Source organism: Littorina saxatilis, linkage group LG11, assembly GCF_037325665.1.
Source record: "Littorina saxatilis isolate snail1 linkage group LG11, US_GU_Lsax_2.0, whole genome shotgun sequence".
Classification (NCBI taxonomy): Eukaryota; Metazoa; Mollusca; class Gastropoda; order Littorinimorpha; family Littorinidae; genus Littorina; species Littorina saxatilis.
The window spans coordinates 21,240,295-21,248,301 of record NC_090255.1 but is presented as its reverse complement, the minus strand read 5'-3'; positions in this window follow the sequence as shown (position 1 = coordinate 21,248,301).

The window sequence follows — 8,007 nt, the reverse complement described above, 5'->3', positions numbered from 1 at the left end:
GTCTGTGATAGTGTGTGTTTAAAAAAAATAGGTAATTGCATTTCTGACAAATTGTAATAGGTAATATGGTGCTAACACCTGTTAACAACAATGTATACAGCATTAATGTTTACATTTTACAATTCTAAACCGATTCAAATGTACCACACAAAAGTTTTACCGGGTGAAGTGCGCAATATGGAACTACCAGTGGTGGTTGACTCATACGTGGCAGTCGTCTGAAGCCTCTTGTTGGCGAAGTCTGGTACACCACACATGACTGATGCTACAGAAGGAACATACAATACATAAATGCAGTAACTGAGGATTAGTTACGTGACTTATGTGCTGCTAGTTCAAAAAAAGGACATTGATCAGCTGGTTCATCAGACTGTCTCAAACTAAAACACGAACGCTGAAGCTAAGTGCACCTTAGCCCATATTTCATAAGACATATTAAGACATAATACATCAGATTGTATTACAACCACTTGCAGTAGACAGGAATTGAGTACATTCAATACATAATACATTCCAACACAACAACCAAACAGAGTGCTCACCGAAATGCGTACACACACTCACTTATACCCACACGCACGCACTGACACACACATGCACCCATACACACACTCACAAACACACACACACACACACACACACACACACACACACACACACACACACACACACACACGCTCTACATTATACCGCGTTCACATCATGTCCATTTCACAGAAAATTCTCTTTTTACCAGATGAATTGCATACGTCTGCCACTGTTGACAAAGAAACATACAACTCAAAATAAAATCTAGATATGTCCAGAATAAAAATTGGGGTCGAGTCCTAATACACTGGAAAACCACAAAAGTAACCACCAAAATATATTACATTCCATCAGAATCACAGGTAAAGCATATATCATATCTAAGTTTTCACTCACACACTCACGCCCGCGCGCGGATGCCCTTTGATTCTAAAACATTAAGATACAGCCTTAGAGTAAGGTTACAATTAAGATCACCATTATAGGTCACAATTGTAAAATACAATATATCTGATTACCACAAATATGACAATTAAAATGGATTACACACACACACACACAGATAAAACAGGAACCAGGGGGAAATGAGATTCAGGAGATGTGTTTTAGGGGATAGGATGTCTTGGCAGCACTTTGATAAAAACTATTCTTAAAAATGCAGGTACGGGCCCGGATGCTGCAAAAACGCCTCCCAGAAGGCAGGGTTTGGAACAGGTCATTGGTATGATGGGTATGGTCGGTCAGTATCTTTTTGACCTTCTATGGTTAGTTCAGGCGGCATAAATTGATAACATCGACGGAAGTCCACAGCCTACAATCCTAGATGCTGTTCTGGCAATTCAATCTGGGCTGGATTTCTCTGCTTCGGTGGCACTTCCATACCAGACAGTGATGGAAAATGTCAGGATGCTTTCAATGGCTGCCCTATAAAACTGAATGATAATTTCTTTTTTCCGACCAACTTGTTTAAATTGTCTCAGGAAGTACATGCGTTGTTGGGCCTTCTTTGTGATTTGAATATTAGCATCCCAAGGCAGGTAAGTTATTCAAAATGGTGGTACCAAGGAAATTGAAATGTTCAACAGTTTCGACTTTTCCATATTTTAGTATCAGAGGAGTCAGTGAATATTTTTCTTTCTGAACTCAACAATCTTTTATTTCGTCTTCTGGACGTTTAGGTGGAGATTGTTGTCCTCGCACCACTGTACCATCGTACAAATCTCGTCAAGGTTCCAAGACTCGTCACAATTTTTGTATCAGGCCCTCAATAGTTGTGTCATTAGAGAAATTAAGGATGAGTACAGAATCATCAGAGGAAACACAATCATTTGTAAAAAGTGTGAACGGGAGGGGAGATATTACCCTCAACGGTTCAGAAACTGTGCGTCAACCACTGTTGTCCGTCAAACCTAAACTCCTTCATTGCCAGCTCCGATTCAGAGGCATGCAATGAGGTATGATACAATTGTGCAAGAAATGTTCCCAACCACACCTGCATTCCAGTTACAGAAAACACACCAACAAATTGGTTCTGCTAATCGCATCTGTCATTGCATATAAATCACTCGTTGTTGATGCAAAAAAAGAGTGATCTGTCTAACCTTCTTATATCCAAAGTTATCATCATGTTCGTGATGTAACTTGCCTTGAAAGTTGTGTCAGAGATGCTAAACATACGTTTTAAGAAATGATGACTCTATTTCAAGTGACAAAATGTCAAATGCTGCAGTTCAAAGCAATAAACAGTCTTAATTCTGTGACTACATAATCTTATTTCACATCGAAACTTAAACACGGGTGTGTTAACCAATACTCTAATGAAAAATATAGTACCAGGAGGAACAAAAACCAACCAGATACTTTTGTATATTTAATCAACTGCTATTTTTACAGTTTAGAATCGTGTCAAACTCAAATTGAGTCAGTCTTACATCTGCTTAAATTGTATGTACAGTACACTTCAAAAGAAAGTGATTTTTCGTCATTTTAGAATTGTCGTAAAATATGAACCAGATAAGGTACATAAAAAAAGAAAGACAGATTCGTGGAGGATATTTTACTGGCTGTACGATTAGTGCATATTATTAAATCATTTTATCTTTTTACATTTTCATAAACTGCGTTATACAGGGTAGGGGTCAAGCGAGTCGTGATTGCAGGCGAACGTGTCACTTCGACACGCTACAAAATTCATAAAATTGCATATTTGTCAACCAGGTAAAATATGGCGATCCGTTTGTCAAATAATTATTTGGATACTTTTTCATGTTTTTTTCACCAGTTTTAGCTAAATAATCATTATTTAGAAGCTCATGTGCTAAATAAGTAATTGTTTATAAACAATGTAAAACAATTCTAAATAATTTTTTGTTTACGTAAACCATTCATTATTTACCTAAACAATTCATTGTTTACGTAAATAATTCATTGTTTACGTAAATAATGATTTATTTACGTAAACAATATATTATTTAGACTTATATTACATTGTTTATAAACAATCAGCAATGTTGCTAAATAAATCATTATTTACGTAAACAATGAATTATTTACGTAAACAATGAATTGTTTAGCCAACACATTTCCATTATTTAGGGGTTTCTAGGATTTGCTTCTGAACTAAGTTTTATGTCTTTCAGTGATTGCTATAATTGAATACAAGGTCTCTCCACACACTCTTCTCTTAAAATAGCTGTTGTTTGGATATTATTTTGTTTATTTTACAAGCCGAAATTGCTGTACGAAAATAACTGATCTCAAACACAGTCAAAGATCAAGGTCAATTAAGGTGTTTTCCCTGCCGGGAGTGTTAAGTGTTTGCATTTTCTTGCTTGAAGTTGTTGAAACACAGTTTTTCCCCCTTATGTTCTCTGTTCTGTTTATGTCCCAACAGCATGCCTGTCTTTCCATTTCTCTTCCTTTAATCGAAGAATATTATGATTGGATCCCTAAACTAGCGGAGCTTGTTGGGGTTTCAACACAGCTCTGACGCGTTCCGAGAAGAATCTGGAGTGACTTCCCTTGCCTCAGGCAAAACATTGCCGAAAGCAAGATGGAGAAACAGCGACCGAGAAGCGAAAGAAATCTGCACGGAATGTTTCCTCGACAATCCCCATCTTCTCCAAAGACTTGGCATGGAAGACTTTCCTGATGAGGAAGTGCTCATGGATGCAGAATCATTTGTCTGCAAACTCTACAACCCGAACACCCAGCACACGTCCACACAGCCGCTGCGATGCAACGTTTTCCACAGCGTGAAGAAAACGCTTGAGAACTTCCCCCCCACACAAGATGCTTTGAACCTACACATCAAGAGATCTCACTACCAGGCACTTGTGAGGAGGCGGGCTCTGGAAACTAAGCCACACCTACCGGTTGTTGTCAACAGTGGATGGAAGCTGATCACGAAGGAGACTGGCGACGTGATTGAGCCCATCCTGCTGAGTCGTGCACCCACAACTGACACAAGACAACGTTTTCTCGAGCTCATAGATTGTGGCTGCACATCTTGTGCTATAAGACGCTGCAGATGTTGGTCCAGTAGACAGGGATGCACAAGAGCATGCCGATGCAAAGACTGCAGAAACCCACACACTTTGGCAGGGCTACGCAACTAAGCCTTGAAATACCACTTTGTGCCTGAGAAACTATTGTTCTGTTTCCATGGAGGCATGTAGCCTGTCATACTCAGTGATCCAGAAGCGACAAATCGTTTCTTATAATGTTACATACCCATTATTGTGCCATCATTACAGTCATGTTCATTGCTAAAAAGGGAAGACCTAACGAGTGTAATGCATAAACGTTTGTGCATCATGTTGTACTATGGCATTGTATTTGACATTGTTCTTGTGTATTGAAGAGTCAGAGTTGTTGTGTACTGAAAATGCATAATTAGCATGATAATTATGATATATAGTATCATTGGTGTTTCAGAAGTATTAACATTTTCAGTTTATATCATCACCCAATGTTTGTATTTTCTTGTCATCATTGATTTCAATTTGTTGTTCTCCAAAGCAATATGGAGTAAACTCTTTGGACGCTGATATGGCATTGTCTAAGATAGCAAATTCAGAAAGATAATACTTACTAAATTCGTACATCGCACAGAGCTATTTTGTCAAATATTTAATTTTTGTAAGGAAATGTGAATGTTAGGGTTATTTTTTGTGCCACCATTGACTTTGTCATCATGCAAAACATAGGAATTGACTCCATGTTTTTGAGTTTATCCCAAATATAAGCTGAGATATGAAGAAAAATGTAGATTGTGAAGGCCATTTTGAAAAGTGTCATGGCGGCCATAATATCCAAATTCAGAATGTCCACCTACTTAGATCATGTTTATTCTTGCATATTTGAATTCTTCATGTCAAAATACATATATGTAGCCCTTTAGTTTGTCACTTTAGTCCATATAACACGTGAGATATGGCCCGCATAAGATTTTCAGGTGGCCATTTTGAAAAGTGTCATGGCGGCCAAACAAACCAAATTCAGAATGTCCACCTACCTAGACTACACTACTCCACGTCCAGACTCTCCATTGAGACCAGGTGGATGCTTGTAACCCTTAACGTTTAGCGTCCCATTTTTTTGGCAAGCTACAGATTTCAGCTACCCGACTATACCAGACAATGTGCGTTTGTATGCATCCACAAATGGATGGATGACGAGGAACACCATCCTGACCTGGATTCAGCGTGTTCTTAGGCCAGCAGACGAGCGTCGCCTCCTACTTTTGGACTGCTACAGCGCTCACAAAACCCAGGAAGTCAGACTGGAAGCGCTTGCCGCACAGCAAGTTGACTTGGTTTTTGTGGCTGCAGGCAGCACAGCCAGTCGATGTCGGTTTCGCCAAACCTTTTAAAGATGGCATCAGAGACTGCTGGGTTGAGTGGACTGAGCGAAGCAAGACCCCCGACAGCTGCTGACAACCTCAAGCAGCCTAGAAGGCAAGACGTCATCAACTGGGTCAGCAGGGCGTGGGAGAACATACGACCTAAAACGATCGTTACGTCCTTTCTCAGGTGCGCAATTTCAAGCGCCATGGACGGTTCCCAAGATAATGAAATACTTGAGTGGTTTCCAGATCAAATCGGCGCTATCCTGCCTCGCGATCACGGGAATGGAGATGCTCCAGAAGAAGCTGAGAGTGGAGACGACAGTGAAGACGATGATGTTTGACTTCGAAGGGCTAGAATTATCCCAGAATTAGAAGAATCAAGGTCACTTGTGTTCTTTTTTTCTTCTTTTTTTTCTATCACACATCATTGATTTTTATTTGTGAAAACAAACGGTGTGCTTATTTTTCATTAAAATTGCATAAATCACATGGTTGTATCACTTTTTTTGCTCGTGAAAATATGATGACACTTGATCTTGCAAAGGGGTGTATACCTAGCAAACGCCCACCCCCTACTTTTACCCAAAATCTGGGCGGATGGGGGGTGGGCGTTTGCTAGGGATTTTACGGGTATTAACAAAATCTTGTCTGCTTGCAATAAAATAAAATACTCAAAACAGTTGACAACGAAGGGTTTATCCAGGGGGAATCTAACAAATCTGATTCCTCAAAATATGAAGTGATTATGAACAGAAAATTTGAAACTTCTCCAGGACTTTATTCGAAACATGATGGCAGTGAGTTCCAAAATGATGTGCCCAAAAAGGAAAGACTGGTCTCATAAAGGTTTATTCGCGGAATTGGTGGGATAAAGTTGGCAGATCCATATCTCTTGGTAGCTTTCTAAAATGATGATAACAAAATAATAAAGATTCACTTTCTCGTAGTATACAGTTAGTAAAAACGTTATTGCGACAAATTGTGCATCCTAATTAAAGCATTAATTCCCGTGTATTTTGACTCTAAATGTTTTGCAATTCAAGGCTGTCCACTCGACTATCTTCCACACATATCGGATCAAAGATTTCCTCAACTTGGATCACGTGAACCCCGCTAAAATCAAGGTACCCCCGAAATCGACGTGACAAAAACGGAAGGAGTTAATTCAAAATCGACAAAAACTATTGTATGCACAACCTATCAACTTTACATACGAGAAGAACGTCAAATTAATTATCTACCCAGAACATGTTGTTTTGTTTAGCTAGCTTGCGTATGTTGTGTGCTATGCTATTCCTACTGATACAGGTGTTGGTGGCATGATATGTCAGAAACGAGAAGTTTTGCGAATATTTTGAGGAACTGTCAGGATATTACGTCTTTACTCCAGACATACTTCGAGTAACATCTCACATAGAAACAGGTATTGTTTTCAGATGCTGTGCAATGCTCTTTTTTTTTTACTCGTGATAGCTAGGATTGTTCACTTACATCCACTACATCACAACTTCTACAGACAAACCATAGATACAAGTACTGCCGGCATACATTTGCTAGCCATGCGAACACATGCAAAAGAAATAGAACGTCGCTGTATCCCAGCAATAATTACAAAAATATCAAGTGTTTTTAAAGGCCAAGCATATTCATACCAGTAGCTATACACAAATGCATGCATAATATCCTGACTATTTCATATCCATTCACCACCTTTTGTGGTGGAACCCCTCAAAATGGCAGCAAAAACCCTCCAGTTTGTGACCCCTTATGTGATCAGCACCTGCATCCGTAGACATTATAGCACACAAATTATGGGTAATGAATTAGTTTGACTTTCTCCTGGTATGTCTAGCATTTCAAGCCTGGCTGGATGACATCTGGTGTAAGCATTGTATCAGATGCTAATCTAAACTGAATAATCATTTCCTATATCCGAGGACAGGCGTGTCAAGGGTGCAACAAACTAATTTCTTTTAACCGACGTTATTTCATAACGGAGTATTTCTTATCCGGAGAATTCTAAAATGAAGAAGATATATTTACTTGGCAGGGAAGTAAAACAGTTATTTCTTGTAACAGATGTTTCTTGAAAGCAATAATCTTAAAGGTGGGTTCAACTGTTAATTGTTGCATGCTTTTTTATGGGAGGAAAAGAACTGACAAAATTAAAAGGATATAAGTTGTACAACAATATGACACTGGTGGACTAAGGATGATGTTTGGACATTGTCAATAGGCACTTTGAAATTAACGTTGCTGATGAGGATTTAGTTGAATTCTTGAAAGATTGTACACGTACATCTTTTGAAGATTTTTGATCTAAAAGTTTCAAAATAATCCACCGAGCTATTGCTGAAATACGGCACTTTTGTTGTGGTGCCCATAAAAAGACACAGAATCCTTAAGCTTCTGACCGCTCATGCAATCAAATCTTGCACCAGCAGGAATGGCATGGCACAAGAAATACGCAGGAAAACATAACAAAACAACATGTTTGGGATGGAGAATGTATTTGACATGCTCTCTATATGTCAAGGTTGCCAAGATGTACGTGCCTGTTTTGAATTTTCGTCGACGTTTCAATTAATATACCTTACTTTTTTGTCAGGTCGATTTTGAGGGTACGGTAT